Source organism: Aquarana catesbeiana, linkage group LG07 (assembly GCF_042186555.1).
Source record: "Aquarana catesbeiana isolate 2022-GZ linkage group LG07, ASM4218655v1, whole genome shotgun sequence".
Classification (NCBI taxonomy): Eukaryota; Metazoa; Chordata; class Amphibia; order Anura; family Ranidae; genus Aquarana; species Aquarana catesbeiana.
In genome coordinates this window covers 295,868,510-295,887,328 of record NC_133330.1, presented here as the reverse complement: position 1 = coordinate 295,887,328, position 18,819 = coordinate 295,868,510, and the positions used below count along the sequence as shown (strand labels likewise).

The 18,819-nt window shown below is 42.5% G+C and overlaps 1 protein-coding gene across 3 annotated transcripts in view; it reads right to left on the bottom strand.

The window, feature by feature from the left end:
• AGBL4 (AGBL carboxypeptidase 4) overlaps positions 1-18,819 on the bottom strand; it is a 3,151,866-nt gene that overhangs the window by 2,916,091 nt on the left and 216,956 nt on the right. The window lies entirely within an intron of this gene.

Below are 18,819 nucleotides of genomic sequence, written 5' to 3'. Positions count from 1 at the left end.
CCTTCTGTCTCTTCATGTAATCCCAGATAGACTCGATGATGTTGACCACCAGAGAGAGCCCCCTCTCAAGCATAACCCCCTCTCCCATGCTTTTCGGGCTCCAATGTCCCACCTGCAGGCCCAGAATCTGCATGGCGGGTATCACAGGATGCTTTTTACTGAAATATTGTGTAATATAAACAATTTGAACTACCACCATTTTATTCTACAGGCTGCCAGGCTATTTTCAAAAATGATATAGGGGTAGATTTACTAAAGGCAAATAGACTGTGCACTTTGCAGCTGCAGTTGCTCCAGAGATTAGTAAATGAGATAAAGCTTCACTTTGCACAGAACTCCCAATCACATGCAAGAAAAAAAAAAAAACATAATTTTTGCTTGCACGTGATTGGATGATGAAAGTCCCAATATCTGGAGCAACAGCACTTGCAAAAGTGCACAGTCTATTTGCCTTTAGTAAATCAACCCCATAATGTTTGAGGGTTTTAACTAATCTTCACACCTAAAATTATTTTTTGTGGGTAACGCTCTACCGCCAGACACATGGCGGCAATAATGATCCAGGAAATAAGCAAACCCAAAAACGTGTACAAAAAAAACGCAAAAAGGTTGTTGTAAAGCCTTGTTTGTAACCCTAAAAGAACAAAAAAAAGGGGAGAAATTCTGTTTCCTTATAGCAGGTTAAACAGCATAGTGCTTGTGCTGTCCAACCTGCCCCACTGTAAGCTATAAAATACCTGGCTGATCCTGCCAGTTTCTGCCCTCCCCTCGGTAAACTGACCACAGCTTATCATGGCTGCTGAGCCCTGACACTCTCTCCCCCCAACCCTGCCTGGCAACTCCTGTGTCTGTCTGTGTAAGCCATCTCCGCCCCCCCCCCCTGGCCGCTATTGGTATTAAAAGTTTACCAAATGTCACTGGCAGCCCCTCTCTTGTATGCAGCGATAACACATTGTGTACGTTTTTGTTTTAAACAAAACCTCTAAATACCTTTTTTACCATAACTTCAGGTCGGTCACGTGACTCCCTGTCGTCCATTTGTTATTGACAAAGATGTGCCTGCTTTTATATTACTTTGAGTAGAGCATTACTATTTAATTAAACGTGTTATCTTTACTGCTGCACTTAGAGTGGCACTGCTTGTCCTTCTTGTATGACTCCTGGCCGCCCTCCTACTCTGATCCAGGGCTACAGCGGGAGGGGCTGAGTGACCAGCACAGCGGTCATGTGACCTCCCCGGCTGACATCAGAGGGAGGTCCCAGCCCCTCGCCCTGTAGCCCTGGATCAGAGTAGCAGAGTGGCCGGGAGTCACGTGAACGGCCTGAAGATATGTGAAAAAAGGTATTTAGAGGCATTGATAAAATAAAAACACTTATACAGTGTGTTATTGCTGCATACAACTAAGGGGCTGGCAGTGAATCACTTATTTGGGTTACAAACACTTTAATGCATTCTATGCATTAAGGTGATAAACCTTCTGTGCTGCAGCTCCCCCAAGACCTCACCTTTTTCTTACCTAAACCCGATCTGATCCAGTGATGTGTATGAGCTCAGCGGGGCCAAGTGCCATTGTCTGTGTCAGCGCCTTTCTGTGGGGGGGGGAACCCGATAAAGAGGAGGAGCCTACAGCACTGGCGGGGGGACTCCAGAAGAAAAGGATCGGGGCTGCTCTGTGCAAAACCATTGCACAGGGAAGGTAAGTATAGGTATGTTTGTTTGTTTTTTTAATCGAATGCTTAGAAACCACTTTAAAGCTGTGCCTGTTGAAGCGTAAGCAAGAACACAGGAACTATCCCAAAGAAGACCTACAAGTAAAGCAACTATATATGCAATGGTGCTGTACAGAACATTACATGCCTGCAAATTATACAAACACCATACATGTTCAGCTAAACTGGAATTCCAAAATGTATTTTGTTGTTATTGTTTTCGTTTATAAAAGTTATTTCATTCATCTTAGAGGAGTTCTCACTAAAAAAAAAAAATTAAAAGTCAGCAGCTACAAATACTGCAGCTGCTGACTTTTATTAATCGGACACTTACCTGTCCCAGGGTCCAGCAAAGCGGGGGATCGGAAGCCCCGCTCGTCTCTCCCTCCGTTTGGTGGCGCCGGCATTGCAACTGTGGGTGCTCGGCTGTGGCTTCACAGCCGGGCACCCACTGCGCATGCGAGCGGCGCCACGATTGGCCGCGCAATCATATGGGACCTGTCATATGGGAAGTGATGTCACCAGCCCAAGCACTGAAGGAGGCAGACTACGAGGGACCCCCTATAAACAGGCATTTAGAGGTGAGTAAAAAAAAAAAAAAATTCCAAATTTTTTTTATTTTTTTATTTTTTTTGGCACATTTATGCATTTTTTTTTTTTTGGGTGGAACACCGCTTTAATTACAATGTAAACCGTTATCTAGAACTGACTGACGGCTTTCTGTAGGACTTAAAGGAGTTGTAAAGGCAGAAGGTTTTTTATCTTAATGCATTCTATGCATTAAGATAAAAAAAACTTGTGTGTAGCAGCCACCCCAGCACCCCCCTAATTACGTACCTGAGCCCCTTCTCTCTCCAGCGATGTCCACGATCCCCTCAGATATCCAGCACACTCCTCCTGATTGGCTGAGACAGAGCAGCAGCGCCATTGACTCCCGAGGCTGTCAAAGTCAGTCAGCCAATCTGGGAGAGAGGGGGCGGAGCCAGGTTGGTGCTCCATGTCTGAATGGATATACGGATCTCTGACCCGGCTTGGGTGCCCCCTGTAGCAAGCTGCTAGCTGAGGGGCACTCAAAGGAGGGAGGGGCTAGGAGCAGCAAAGAGGCAACCCGAGAAGAGGATTGTTATTTAAAAAAAGCAAAACAAAAAAACAAGCCTTTACAATCACTTTAAGTGTCTCAATGAAGATTTGGCAGATCTGAATACCTGCATGCTGATCTGTGAGGATCCCAAAGAATCCCACATTCCTGGAATCCAAGCTATAGCAATTGGTGAGTTGTATAATTCCCTACATACTCTCAGCTGAATCCAAAAATGTGCAAGTTGCTGATTTTAGAATCGATTTGCTCATCTCTTCTTTCAGGGTAATGTCGGAGAAGGGCTGTACAGATAACAATGGGCGAATAATGAATTGAAACATTAACAATACTTTTTTGAAATGCCTGTTTAAGCCAACTCACAGACAAAAAAATCTGCAATTTACAGCCTATCTTTCTAATTAGCAGATAGTCTGTTTAAATAAGAACACAAGAGCCAGACACCTCACACTGAATTGCTTCAGCAGTACAAATCCATCTGCCTGACAAGTAGACAGCTACTTGTAATGTTAATGCACAAAACATATCAAGAGAGAGAAGTTCTAATATCAGTGGAGACGTATGTTTGAAGAATTTCCATTATCTCCATAATTCAAGAAAATAGCAGATGAACAGGGAAGAGAAGAAGTGCTGGTTACCCAGAGCAACCAGTATAAATCATCCTTTCAGAAGAATAGAAAGATTCTGACTGGTTAATATTGAGAATACCAGCAGACCCTTTTTCAATGTATTTATTACATTTTTCATTAAGGCCTCATGTACACTGCTGCTGGTAAACGGACGTTTAGGAGCAGTTGAGAAAAACACAAGACCCCCTTGATGGGTGGAACTTTGAAAGTGACCAAAAACAATATCTGAATCATATAAAACAAAAGTTTATTACAAAATGGTCTATTTAATAAAAAGACTTAAGTCGTAAAAGACAAAAGTGTGCATTAACATTTGTATGGATTACGATATATATACAGGCACATGTAGGCTTTTTTGGATGAACCCGACGTTTCCGGCTTGATGCCCTTCTTCATGGGTTTTTTAACATACAGATAAAGGTGTCTATTAGAAAAGCATATATATCAGTAAATGAGCATTAATACAGACAATATATATGTATCAAGAATAGAATAAGAGTAAAATTACATAAAAGCACACAAAGTGAACAGCGTAGGTCACATACCGAACAATATCAGTAACCCATACAGTGTGGGGACTGAGAAAGTCCCATATATGAGAGAAATGGATGAATAAAAACCGCTCCCATGTGGCCCCGACAGTCCACAAGGATATCTCAGTGAAGGTCCAGAGAAGGCCCCCAGCAAAGAGTCAGATCAGGTGATCTGAAATAGGATACAGGGTATATGGGGTATAGTACTATATTACCAGCAAGGTTTTATTGGAATTATAAAATGTATAGACAAAGGCACACTTGACGTACATACCTAAGTGGAAAACATACCAAGGAATATCACCCAAAACAAAAGACACATCCAGTATTTGCAAATCCCAGACTTGGCTGGAAGGTTCCAATGGGTATCCAGCTCAGGGGGTATACCTGTAGGGATGCACAGGGACGCTACTACCCGCGTTTAGGCGCGTTTTCGTCTATTAGCGTTTTTAAAGGGAAACATTTTATTTATTACTTTTGAGCCTGGAAAATGCTAAAAACACACCAAAAACTCAGTTATCACTGCCTGCAAGCTTGATATACCATGTGATATTCCCCTCATCAGCCAATTATGCTGTACAACACACAACTTGCATTACTTGATGCTAAAGTTGAATAGGAATTTCACTCACCTGTCAACCATTGAGAATTTGCAAACTAGACGGGGTCTAACCCTTTCAAAGAGAACGTCAAAGGTGGCAATTGACATGCGTGTAAAATTTTAACAAAATTCTCTGGGTAATTACGCATCTGAACATAAATATTAGAAAGTATCCGGTGGACATGCGTTGAGCCATCAATGGATGTGTCCAGTAGCGATGAACTCTGGTCCTCTCACGCAATTTTCTACATCTTTGGAGCCTCAGCAAAAGCAACATCAAGAGCATTTCCTCACACCTGCTCATCATGGGATCCATATTAACAAACCTACCAAAAATTAACAGCTAGCTACAAGCACACTGTTTTCTAAGCTGCTACTCACACTTTTCTCTCACAGAATGGCTAAAAAAGTTAATAAATACTTGTTGTTAGTGCTTTCTAATCATTTGGGAGGGTCTCCTGAGGTTATCTTTAGTAAATGCTCCTGAACGCAAACACAGCTAAACGCGGCTTGTAAACGCTGCTAGGCACACGATTTTAAACGTGGATTACTAGCTGTGATGTTCCAGCATTCAGGAGAGGTTGAGAGACATCCCGTGTATATGAAGCCTAAATTGTTTATTAATGTGTTTTTCTGCCTCCTTGTAATATCCTCGAACATCTTCTTTTCCCCCTCTATTCTGTATGTTTGGAACCAGCAGCACACAATAGTTGCGGTCATGTACACTGCTCTATGCACACTACACATCACAGAGTGCATAGTTTCTAGAGTGAGCAAGAGAAGGTGGCTATGTTCCTACATACAGTGGGACAATGGAGAACAAACATAGCCACCCTCAAACAGAAAGTTGGATCATAACTGCAAAAATAAAATAAAAATAAAAATTAAAAAAAACATTGTGGTTACCGTATTTATCGGCGTATAACACGCACGTTTTTCCCCTTAAAATCAGGGGAAAATCGCGGGTGCGTGTTATACGCCGATCCCCTGCTATCCTGAGCTGCCAGTTCTTCAAAATCGCCGACCGCGATTTGAAAATGGTGCCGCCGGCGCCGAAATACACACAGCCAGTCCTCGGCTCTTCTCGCCCACTTTCGGCTTCACTCGAGCGCCGCCCGAACCTAGCCGAGTGTACTCGGCTAGGTTCAGATAGCTCCGCTCACAGTCACGCCCATCCCGGGCGGGACTACGAGTGGAGCCGAAAGTGAACGAGAGCTGCCGAGAAGAGCCGAGGACTGGCTCTGTGTATTTCGCCGCCGGCGGTACCATTTTCAAATCGCGGTCGACGATTTTGAAGCCCAGTATGGCAGGGGATCACAGGATCGAAGGCTGCACTGGGGCAAGGCTGCACTGGGGAAGGCTGCGCTGTCAAGGCTGCACTGGGGAAGGCTGCACTGACAAGGCTGCACTGGGGAAGGCTGCACTGACAAGGCTGCACTGGGGAAGGCTGCACTGGGGAAGGCTGCACTGACAAGGCTGCACTGACATGGCTGCACTGACAAGGCTGCACTGACGTGGCTGCAATGATGGGCAATTAAATGTAAGTTTTTTTCCCTTCAACTTCCCTCCTAAAAGTTTTTTTTCCTTAAAATTCCCTCCTAAACTTGGGGTGCGTGTTATACGCCGGTGCGTGTTATACGATGATAAATACGGTATTTTATTAAAACTGAGAGGTGAGGAAAAAGAAATATACTATATATATATATATATATATGTGTATAAGGTGGGGAACATAATTTTTTGATCTCCTGCTGATTTTGTAAGTTTGTCCACTTACAAAGAAATGGATAGTGCAAAATCTGGTGCAGCTCTGCATAGAAACCAATCAGCTGCCGGGTATTCTTGTCAAAGCTTAACCACTTCAGCCCCGGAAGGTTTTACCCCCTTAACGACCAGAGCATTTTTTGCGATTCGGCACTGCGTCACTTTAACTGACAATTGTGCGGTTGTGCAACATTGTACCCAAACAAAATTGACGTCCTTTTTTTCCCCCACAAATAGAACTTTCTTTTGGTGGTATTTGATCACCTCTGCGGTTTTTATTTTTTGCGCTAGAAACAAAAAAGAGCGAAAATTTTGAAAAAAAAAAACAATATTTTTTACTTTTTGCTATAATAAATATCCCACATTTATGTTTTTTAAAAAAAATTCTTCATCAGTTTTATATTCTTCTACATATTTTTGGTAAAAAAAAAAGCAATAAGAATATGTTGATTGGTTTGCGCAAAAATTATAGCGTCTACAAAATAGGGAATAGATTTATGGCATTTTTATGGCATTTTGATTATTATTTTTTCTTTACTAGTAATGGCGGTGATTTTATCGTGACTGCCACATTGCGGCGGATAGATCGGACACTTTTGACACTTTTTTGGGACTAGTAACATTTATACAGTGATCAGAGCTATAAATAGCCACTGATTACCGTGTAAATGTCACTGGCAGAGAAGGGGTTAACACTAGGGGGCGATCAAGGGGTTAACTGTGCTCCCTATGAGTGTTTCTAACTGGGGGGGTGGGCTTACTGGGACATGACAGTGATCACTGTTCCCGACCACTGGGAACAGTAGATCCCTGTCATGTCTCCTGTCAGAACGAGGAAATGCCTTGTTTATATAGGCATTTCCCCGTTCTGCCTGTGTGCAAGGTAATTGCGACCCGCTGGAGGACATCAAGTCCTCCCGACCCGTGGGCACGCTCCCGCAGTGTACAGCAGCCCGCCCGCAACTGAGCCTGCGTGAGCCGCCGTACACCTACGGCAACTCGTGCAGGAGAGCCATTGTGCCTCCGTCAAATGGCGGCCGGTCTTTAAGCAGTTAAAGTGGTTGTAAAGGCAGGTTTTTTTTATCTTAATGCATTCTATTCATTAAAGTGGATGTAAACCCCATTCATTAAATCTAACCTGGGCACATCTATCTGTAGTGTTTACTTATCTCTCTCCAAAGCCCTAAGTCCTGTGTCTTTCTGTTGCTCCGTTCCTCTGTTATCAGCATGATAACTTCTGACAAGCTCTCCGACACAGGAGATAAAAGCAGCTGAAAATTTGTGTCGGGGAGGTAACTTAGAGACAGATAAGCAGAGAGCTTGTCTATTCACAGCACAGCTCTGCAAGTTTCTTCGTTCCTCTACCTATGTGGAGGGGAGGGGGGGTGCCTTTCCTCCAATCAGCTCACACACAGTGTATGCCCAGACTCCCCTCCCACTGCTGAAACAGGAAGAAAAATATCTAACATGATTTGCACTTTCTAAAGGATGCAGAAAGCTGAAGACAGCAGATATACATGTGAAACTTATGTAGAGAGGTTCTTTGATCTCTGAGTGTCATCTGAGGCTGTTCACTTCACTGGGTACAGTATATGTGAGGGCTTACATCCACTTTACTGAACAAGCTGAAATTAGAAGCTGATTGGCTACCATGTACAGCTGCACCAGATTTTGCATTCTCCAGTTTTAATAAATCAACTCCATAATGTTAGAAGCTTTGGAGCTGGCTGAAAGCAATTGAAGATGCATTTTCAAAGTTATGCATACATATATAAATATATATCATTTTGTTTTAAACCAGAGTTTAGTGTTGCTTTAAAGTAGTTGTAAAGACTAAAGTTTTTTTTTTTACCTTAATGCAAAAAAGAAAAAGGAGGGAGGGACTTGAAATATGCCTCTAAGAACAACACCACATACGGTTATTTAATTACATCGGATATATATATCTCATTATATTTGGCTTATATAGATCTGGGTCTTTCGCATGGAGAGGTATGTGTGACTTTGGAGACTTGCTCCTTTTTGGTTTTTACAATTGATATTCCACATACACTTGTCTCTCAACATGTGGCTCAAGATATGATATATATATCTAATATGTTTATTTTTCATATATATATATATACTGTATATATATATATATATATATATATATATATATATATATATATATATATATATATATATATATATATATATATATATATATATATAGGTTGGTGGTGTTTTCCTGATCCTATCACTACCGCAGCCAGCTACATTATTTTAACGTAGTGTAGTGCGTCCTCTTCACAGTGTTTAGCTAAAGCTATCTGTAGAAGGTTGGTGGTGTTTTCCTGATCCTATCACTACCGCAGGCAGCTAAATTATTTACACATTAGTCTAGTGCGACCTCTGCACAGTGTTCAGCTAAAGCTACCTGTAGAAGGTTCAAAATTAAATACGTAAAAAAATTGTTATAGCTATCCAATAAATCAAAAAATAACCATAAGTACATAAATTTGTAAAGTGCTCAGTGCTATATCAAACATGCAATAAAGGTGCTCAATCAGAGAATAGAATATCAAAAAATTCGATATAAGTGCTCAATCAAAAAATTGAATACAATATAAAAGGGAATATCTTCTTGTGAATCTAATAAAGTCCAAGATAGTGTGCATCCAAAGATGTAAAAGTGCCCAAAAACATTGTCCATATTCAGTGAAATCCACACATCTTTCCTTCTGAGGGTGTATCACCATAAAACGTGCTAAAGTGTCTTCCAGCGTTCCCCATAAGCATGTATGCTCACCTTCTTGCGTGTGACACAGTGGTTACACTCTGTCAAACCAAGCTTTGGAGACACTCCTGTTCTCTAATGGAAACCGCTGTGTAGATCTCCAATGCTCTCAATCAAGGTTATATATGCAAAAAGAAAAGAGACTCCATAGTGCAACATTGCATGATGTAATAAAACGTTTTATTGAAAAAAGACTAACTTCCCTTGTGGGGGTACTCACATATTGTGGGTGCGTTAGTGCACCATCCTAAACAGATTAAAAACGGCCGATCTCGTGGTATGGCGTGCGGTGCGGTGTGTCATACGAACTCTCCCTCTCTCTCTCTCTCTCTGCTGACAGCTCCGTCCAGGCCCCTCCCCTACGCGTGTTCGGCACCGGGATCACGTGCCTTCATCAGGGGGAATCTAATTGGACGGACGCTCTATGGTAAATATATAGCTCCGGCGGCCATTTTGCCTAAGACCACAGACAGCATTATCAATAGGCTACAGCTGTGTCCATAGCGGCCATTTTCCCATAGATTGTAGACCATCACAGCGGCCATTTTCCCTTAGATCATGAACATAATCACTGTTAGGCTATTATGGCAGCCATTTTCCTTTGGACTTTAAACCAGCTGAGCAACGGAGTATATACAATAATGGTAACCGGATCATATAATCGACAGTGGGGATTGTCCAGGCATTAAAAAGCCTAATGATATAATTTAAAATCTACCAAAAAGGTGTAAAATCTTCATGGTGGAGTTTACTATTCTCCTAAACCGCAGAGAGTTAGATATGAAAAACCCCAACAGGACCAGTATGGAGTACCTGTTGCCAACAGCTTTCAGCCTTTGAGTGATAATGAACACTTTCTGGATGAGTCTTTTTTAGGGGGGATCAGGGGAGGGCCCACCCGAGAAACACGAAATCCAGGAAGAGAGGAGGGAGAGCTGGACGAAGAATACAACAGAAAAAGAAGGCGGGAAGATTAGGGCAGGGAATTTATAATTTGAGCGGAGTAGAATTATCAAGAGAGGAAATACTGGTTTTAGATAAGGGAATTAAGTATGCCCCGAAGAAAGGTCTTAATAAGTTTGACACCTATGTTGGTGTACAGAAATTGATCAGAAAACTTAATATTAAAAAATATTATGCCCTTAACCCTGTTGAAAGGACTATTACTAACCATGGATTTACCAACTTAAGAAACAACTCTGTGTTCAATCCCTATATATCCAACAATAAATATGTTGACTTATTCAAGAAATTGATTACCACAGAACTGGAACAATTACCGGTTAAGAAGGTGTATGAACATAAAGATTTAAAGAGAGGAATGGACTTACTGGGAAAAAGAAAGGACATAGTGGTTAGACCAGCGGACAAAGGGGGGGGTGTCGTTGTCCTCTCACTACAGCATTATAAGGATGAGATGGGGAGAATACTGAGCGACACGGATACTTATCAGCCACTTAATGGTAACCCCTCCAAATCTTGTAAGAAAACATTAGAATGTATTATTAAATATGGAAGTGATGAAGGTTATTTAAACAAACATGAAGCCAAGTATTTAGTCCCTATGGTCAGTAAAATGCCTGTAATATACTACTTACCCAAGATCCACAAAGATAGTTTGAATCCACCCGGTAGACCGATAGTAAGTGGTATTGAATCTCTAACCTCCAGATTGGGAGAGTACATAGATATCCATCTGCAACCCTTAGTGAAGAAGACCAGCGCCTATCTTAAGGACACCAAGCACGCTTTACAGCTTCTGGGTGGGTGTACTATACATGAGAATATGATTATGGCAACAGGAGACGTAGCCTCATTGTACACCAACATTGACCACGAGGGCGCCCTAAATGCTGTTAAATGGGCCTTGGATAGGGAAGACTCAATTGATGAGGGTTTTACGATTTTTCTTCTGAAGTGTTTAGACTTTTGTTTACGAAACAATTTTTTCTGGTATGACAATAAAATATATCTACAGAAGAAAGGTGTCGCGATGGGCGCTAAGTTCGCCCCTAGTGTGGCGAACCTTTATATGGCTAAATGGGAGGAGGAGGAGAATTTAAGTGGTGATAATGGGGACATTCTATTATACAGGAGATTCATTGATGATCTTTTAATTGTTTGGAGAGGGGATATGGAGGGACTCATGAGGTTATTGGACTCCATGAATGTCAATGATCGTAATATCTCTCTCACTTGGAATGTTAGCACAGAATGTATACACTTTCTGGATCTGGAAATCTTCAATACCAACGAGGGTTTCATTACCAAATCCTTCTTTAAATCCACGGATCGCAATTCGTACATTCCGATTACAAGTTGTCATCACAAACCTTGGTTGAGTAATATCCCAAGAGGACAATATACAAGGATGCGGAGGAATTGCACAAGGGCGGTGGATTATGACACCCAGTCAGATAGGTTGAGTACTATGTTCTTAGAGAAGGGATACCAGAAGGAGTTTTTGGAGAAAGAAAAGAACAAAGTTGGACGTATGAGTAGGGAGGACCTATTAAAAGATGATATTAGGGCAACTGATAATGATAAACATGAGGGTATCAACGTAGTTCTAGATTATTCTATACAAAGCCATGAAGTAAGGAAAATTATATGTAAGTATTGGAGCGTGTTGAAGCAGGATGCTCATCTTAAGGATGTGCTTCCTGATAAACCTAAATTTGTCTTCAAGAGAGCTCCTAATTTGCGGGACAGGCTAGTACATAATGTTGTAGATCCACCCCCTTCTAAACCCAAAATGTTCTTGGATCTAGAGGGATTCTATAGCTGTGGCAGGTGCTACAACTGCAGGAGGATCCCGGATAATACTAGAAGGATGAAGGAATTTTCGAATCCTAGGAATGGTTTAGCCTATAAGATTAGGGGCTTTATATCGTGTGATACAGTAGGGGTGGTCTATGCTTTGAAATGCCCATGCGATTTGGTGTATGTGGGGCGCACCACAAGGGCTCTAAAGGACCGCATGGAAGAGCATGTGAGACACATACATAATGGGTCCGATAAGCACAACCTATATGTGCACTTTAAGAGGATACATAATCAAAGTACCGTTGGTATGACATTTTGGGGGATAGAGGCGCCTAAACGCCACTGGAGGGGTTCAAATTTCATTAGAGAGATAAGTAAAAGAGAATCCTGGTGGATACACCAGCTTGGATCTTTGGTTCCTGGGGGATTGAATAGAGAGTTCGATCTGAGATGCTTTTTAAGTAATTATTGATATTTGTTCCGCCGACATACTTTATTAAGATGTTGGTTCCCCTTTTTGATTGGTATTTAAAGATCAGTTGTTGGGCTAAGTAGAGCATTGATTTCTTAAGATTATGGCATTTCTACATCCGCTCATTCCTCTCGGTATTTAATATTATGGTCGCTTCCCTGCAGTGATTTTAGTGGTTACTGTTTTTAGATTATTTTAATGGTACATTATATTTATATATATATTTTTTACTTATTTTTACTTATTTTATTTTCAATTTTATTCATTTATTTTTTCAATAATTATTTTTCCTACTTATTTATTGAGATTGCTTTATTAGATTATATTAAATTATAGTATTGTATGTGTATATTTTAATGGATTTGTTAGGTGGGATACTCTATTTGTAAATTGGTTGTGATGACTGGGGCTGTCTTTGCGTGTGAGGTGCATGGCGGTGCTCTCTGTGCTTGACTGCTCCGTCCTGGATTTAATTTACTTTCATGAAGATTTTACACCTTTTTGGTAGATTTTAAATTATATCATTAGGCTTTTTAATGCCTGGACAATCCCCACTGTCGATTATATGATCCGGTTACCATTATTGTATATACTCCGTTGCTCAGCTGGTTTAAAGTCCAAAGGAAAATGGCTGCCATAATAGCCTAACAGTGATTATGTTCATGATCTAAGGGAAAATGGCCGCTGTGATGGTCTACAATCTATGGGAAAATGGCCGCTATGGACACAGCTGTAGCCTATTGATAATGCTGTCTGTGGTCTTAGGCAAAATGGCCGCCGGAGCTATATATTTACCATAGAGCGTCCGTCCAATTAGATTCCCCCTGATGAAGGCACGTGATCCCGGTGCCGAACACGCGTAGGGGAGGGGCCTGGACGGAGCTGTCAGCAGAGAGAGAGAGAGAGAGGGAGAGTTCGTATGACACATCGCACCGCACGCCATACCACGAGATCGGCCGTTTTTAATCTGTTTAGGATGGTGCACTAACGCACCCACAATATGTGAGTACCCCCACAAGGGAAGTTAGTCTTTTTTCAATAAAACGTTTTATTACATCATGCAATGTTGCACTATGGAGTCTCTTTTCTTTTTGCATATATAACCTTGATTGAGAGCATTGGAGATCTACACAGCGGTTTCCATTAGAGCACAGGAGTGTCTCCAAAGCTTGGTTTGACAGAGTGTAACCACTGTGTCACACGCAAGAAGGTGAGCATACATGCTTATGGGGAACGCTGGAAGACACTTTAGCACGTTTTATGGTGATACACCCTCAGAAGGAAAGATGTGTGGATTTCACTGAATATGGACAATGTTTTTGGGCACTTTTACATCTTTGGATGCACACTATCTTGGACTTTATTAGATTCACAAGAAGATATTCCCTTTTATATTGTATTCAATTTTTTGATTGAGCACTTATATCGAATTTTTTGATATTCTATTCTCTGATTGAGCACCTTTATTGCATGTTTGATATAGCACTGAGCACTTTACAAATTTATGTACTTATGGTTATTTTTTGATTTATTGGATAGCTATAACAATTTTTTTACGTATTTAATTTTGTATTTATTATTGAAACGATAATTTTTATCTAGCGCAGACACATTTTTTTCTATTTGTCACTTACACGATTATGAAACGTGATTGAGTGTTTGCAGCTGATTGGTTACACAGGATTGGTTATACACCATTTTGATTTTTTTTGGGCATTTATCCGTAAGTGGCTCGCAAGGTTCATCTATTATTACCTGTAGAAGGTTGGTGGCGTTTTCCTGATCCTATCACTACCGCAGGCAGCTACATTATTACATTATTTTAATGTTGCTGTAGCGCGTCCTCTGCACAGTGTTCAGGTAAAGCTACAAGTTAGTGTAGTGCGACCTATGCATAGTGTTCATCTAAAGCTACCTGTAGAAGATTGGTGGTGTTCTCATACTACAGGCAGGCAGTTGATTTTGCTGCCTCCTGTAAGCCCAGGTACCTGCCCAAGAACCGCTGCACCACCAAGTTAAGGACGTGAGCCAAACAGGGCACATGGGTCATTTGTCCGTCGGAGGGCAGAGAAGAGGTTGATGCCATTGTCGCAAACCACCATTCCTGCCTTAAGTTGGCGTGGCGTCAACCACCTCTGAACCTGCCCCTGAGGCAGGCCAGGAAAGTCTGTGTGCATTTCCGCCGGTCATATAATGCCAGTGCTCGGCTGGCAGACCTCCAAAAGGAATTTAACCTGCCCAAGAACCGCCTAATCTGTGACATGCCCACCAGGTGGAACTCAACGTTGGCCATGCTGCAGCGGCTGCACACGCAGCAGAGGGCCATCAATGAGCACCTGTGCGACTATGGCACCAGGACAGGGTCAGGGGAGCTTGTTTTTTTTTCCCCACGCCAGTGGGCCATGATCAGGGATGCATGCACTGTCCTATCACCATTTGAGGCCACCAGGATGGTGAGCAGTGACAGTGCATGCATCAGTGACACTGTCCCCCTTGTCCACCTGTTGGAGCACACGCTGCATGGAATAATGGACAGGGCACTTGAGGTAGAACAGAGGCAGGAAGAGCAGGACTTCCTTAGCTCTCAAGGCCCCCTTTATCCAGACAGCATTCCTGCGTGCCCGCCAATCACACAGGAAGAGGAGAAGGAGGAGGAGGATTGTGTCAGTATGGAGGTGGAGCCTGGCACTCAGCATCAGCAGCAGTCTTTAAGGGATCATTTACAGTCCCAAGAAACACATGGACTTGTATGTGGCTGGGAGGAGGTGGCTGCGGATCATGTCATCCTTAGTGACCCAGAGGACTCCGGACGGAATGCCTCAGCAAACCTACGCTGCATGGCCTCCCTGATCCTGCAAAGCCTGCAGAAGGATCCTCATATTCGTGGTATCAAAGAGAAGGAACAATACTGGCTGGCAACCCTCCTTGTTCCACGTTACAAGGGTAAGGTTGCAGACCTTATCTTGCCGTCGCAGAGGGAGCAGAGGATGAAACATCTTCGGGAGGCCTTGCAGAAAGGTCTGTGCAACGTGTTCCCAGAGACTGGGAGGTTACAAACTCCTGTTTCTGGATAACGTGTTGCTGAGGCTTCGGTCAGTCAAAGAAGGAGCGGTGGAGAAGGTGGCCGTCTGACCTATGAGTTCAGACAATTTTTTAGTCTGCAGCCCCAAGGTATGATCGGTTCCAGCAGCCATCGCCAGCTTCTGTTTTACATGGTGCAGGAATACCTAGGGGCAAGATCTGACTTGGACACCTTTCCCACCGAAAATCCTCTGGGTTACTGGGTCTTGAGGATGGATCACTGGCTAGAGCTTGCACAGTATGCAGTTGAGCTACTGGCCTGTCCTGCATCCAGCGTTCTTTCGGAACGCACATTCAGTGCTGCTGGAGGCTTTGTAACCGATCACAGGGTGCGTCTGTCCACCGACTCGGTCGATCGACTGACCTTCATAAAAATGAATCAGTCTTGGATCACCACCAGCTACCAAGCACCTGATGCTGATGTAACCGAATACATTTTTTTGAAATGTCAGATCCCTTCAAAGACTGCCTATGCTGATGCTGAGTGACTATCCCGTTATACTGAGTAATTATCCTCTTTCTCCTCAATGATCATGATGATAGCTTGTAAGAACATTTTTGGTTCTGGGCGCCGCCAGTGCCTAAGGCCCAATTTTTCAGCCCCTGTTTAACAGGGGCTTGTAATTACAATTTTTCATGCAATTCTTTGCAGCAGGGCTAGTTCCTGCACTCCAACTAGAGTATCTGTGAGGGGTTGCAGTGTTGTGGCACCAGCGCCTAAGGCCCAATATTTCAGCCCCTGTTTAACAAGGGCGTGTAATTACAATTTTTCATGCAATTCTTTGCAGCAGGGCTAGTTCCTGCGCTCCAACTAGAGTATCTGTGAGGGGTTGCAGTGTTGTGGCACCAGCACCAGTGCCTAAGGCCCAATTTTTCAGCCCCTGTTTAAGAGGGGCATGTAATTACAATTTTTCATGCAATTCTTTTGCAGCAGGGCTAGTTCCTGTGCTCCAACTAGAGTATCTGTGAGGGGTTGCAGTGTTGTGGCACCAGCACCAGTGCCTAAGGCCCAATTTTTCAGCCCCTGTTTAACAGGGGTGTGCAATTACAATTTTTCATGCAATTCTTTGCAGCAGGGCTAGTTCCTGCACTCCAACTAGAGCATCTGTGAGGGGTTCCAGTGTTGTGGCACCAGCACCAGTGCCTAAGGCCCAATTTTTTAGCCCCTGTTCAACAGGGACATGTAATTAGAATTCTTGATCTAATATTTCACAGCCCCTACTTTCAAACATCCAACTTACAAATGACTCCTACGAAAGGAGACAACAGGAAGTGAGATGAAATCTATCCCTAGGAAGGGAAATTCTCTCCTGTAAGCGTTAATATGGGAAAAACTTTTCTCCTTTCCACTGATGCTTTAGCACCAATCCTTGTTTCACAAAAATCCCCAAATCTTTACAAAAAACATTTGTCATTGGGACAAAAAGTGAGGTTAAATCTTCTAAAGAGGAGCACAGACAGCAAAACAAATGTCACAGGGGTGATAACCCTACCCTATGTTTTCCAAAAAGCTTAAAATAGATTTTTTGGCTGGAGCTAAACACGTTAAAAATGTACCAGTTCAAAATTACAAACAGATTCTACTTAACAACAAACCTACAGTCCCTGTCTTGTTTGCACCGCCTGTATACTGCTGTTCAGAGTATATAGGGCCTGGGGGCCCCACACCTTTCCTTTTTTAATTTGGGTGCGGGGTTCCCCTTAATATCTATACAAGACCCAAAGGGCCTGGTAATGGACTGGGGGGTACCCATGTCGTTTGTCTCACTGATTTTCATCCATATTGCCAGGACCCGACATTACATTAAAGCCGCAAGCAGTTTTAAATTACTTTTTTTCCTTTAAAAATGACATTTTGTGCAGGGACTGTTCTAAGCACGGGAAAAACACGTGCCACTTTACAGGCATACTATAGACACCCCCCAGGTACGATATTTAAAGGAATATTTCACTTTTTTTTTTTTTTACTTTAAGCATCATTAAAATCACTGCTCCCGAAAAAAACGGACGTTTATAAAACTTTTTTTTTGCATTGATACATGTCCCCTGGGGCAGGACCCGGGTCCCCAAACTCTTTTTAGGACAATACCATGCAAATTAGCCTTTAAAATGAGCACTTTTGATTTTGAACATTTGAGTCCCATAGACATCAATGGCATTCTAACGTTCGTGTGAATTTTCGGTCCGTTCGCAGGAAAACACTTATTTTCCACCATAATTTGCAAATAAATTATTTAAAAAATCAGACAATGTGATTGTCTGGATTTGTTTCCACATTTTGTCTCTCATAGTTGAGGTATACCTATGATGACAATTACAGGCCTCTCTCATCTTTTTAAGTGGGAGAACTTGCACAATTGGTGGCTGACTAAATACTTTTCTGGCCCACTGTATGTATATATATATATATATATATATATATATATATATATTTATATATATATATATATATATATATATATATATATATATATATATATATATATATATATATTTATATATTTTTTTTTCATTTCTCCTCTCCTCTCCATTTTTACCTGTCCATAGTGGGGATAGTTTTCTTTGTGATTCTCATATGTATACGTGTTCAATATATGTTGACTTTTTTGTATGATTTTTTTATATGTTTCTTTCTTCAGAATCAAAGCTATGTGTACTGAATGATTCAAATAGTTTACTTGGTCCTGAAGAAGTGGACGTTTCTGTGAAACGCGTAGCTGCAGAGGACGCTCAAACGCAGCGGCATAGCAGGGGGAGAGGGAGTCCTGAGGAAAGTGAGGTCTATTTAAGGCCATGGTTTCCAGGCTTGGCATATGGCTAGTGTAGGGACAGGTAACCAGTCTGACAGGGACAGTGATTAGTGGCAGGGGGAGGTTCCAGACGATCAGGGAAAGGATAGGGACACACCATCCTTCCTGGAAACCTTCCCATTTGGGTACAGACCGGCCCCATACCGCCCCTCCAGACAGACGTTGTCGGCACATCTGAGACCTGCTCTACCACAGACCGCTCTTATAGGCTGTGAGTGTTCCCGGTTGGGTGCCTTCCCACTGGGTTGTTGTGACTGGATTCTGCATTAAAGCAGAGTTCCAGACAAAAGTGGAACTTTCGCTTTAAGTACTCCTCGCCCCTTACATGCCACATTTGACATGAATTTTTTGGGGGGAGGGGGAGTGGGTACCTGGTTTTTACAGGTACTTCCTGTCCCACTTCCTTCTCCCATCTTCTGGCCGCCTAGGCGACTCCTCCTCTCCCCCTAGGCGGCCCCTCCCTCTCTGCAATCTTCTGGGACCCGTCACAGGTCCCAGAAGATTGGCTGGCCACTAGGAGAGCGCAGCACGACTCACGCCCGGCCATGAAGCCGCAAGCTGTTGCGGCCGGGTACCCA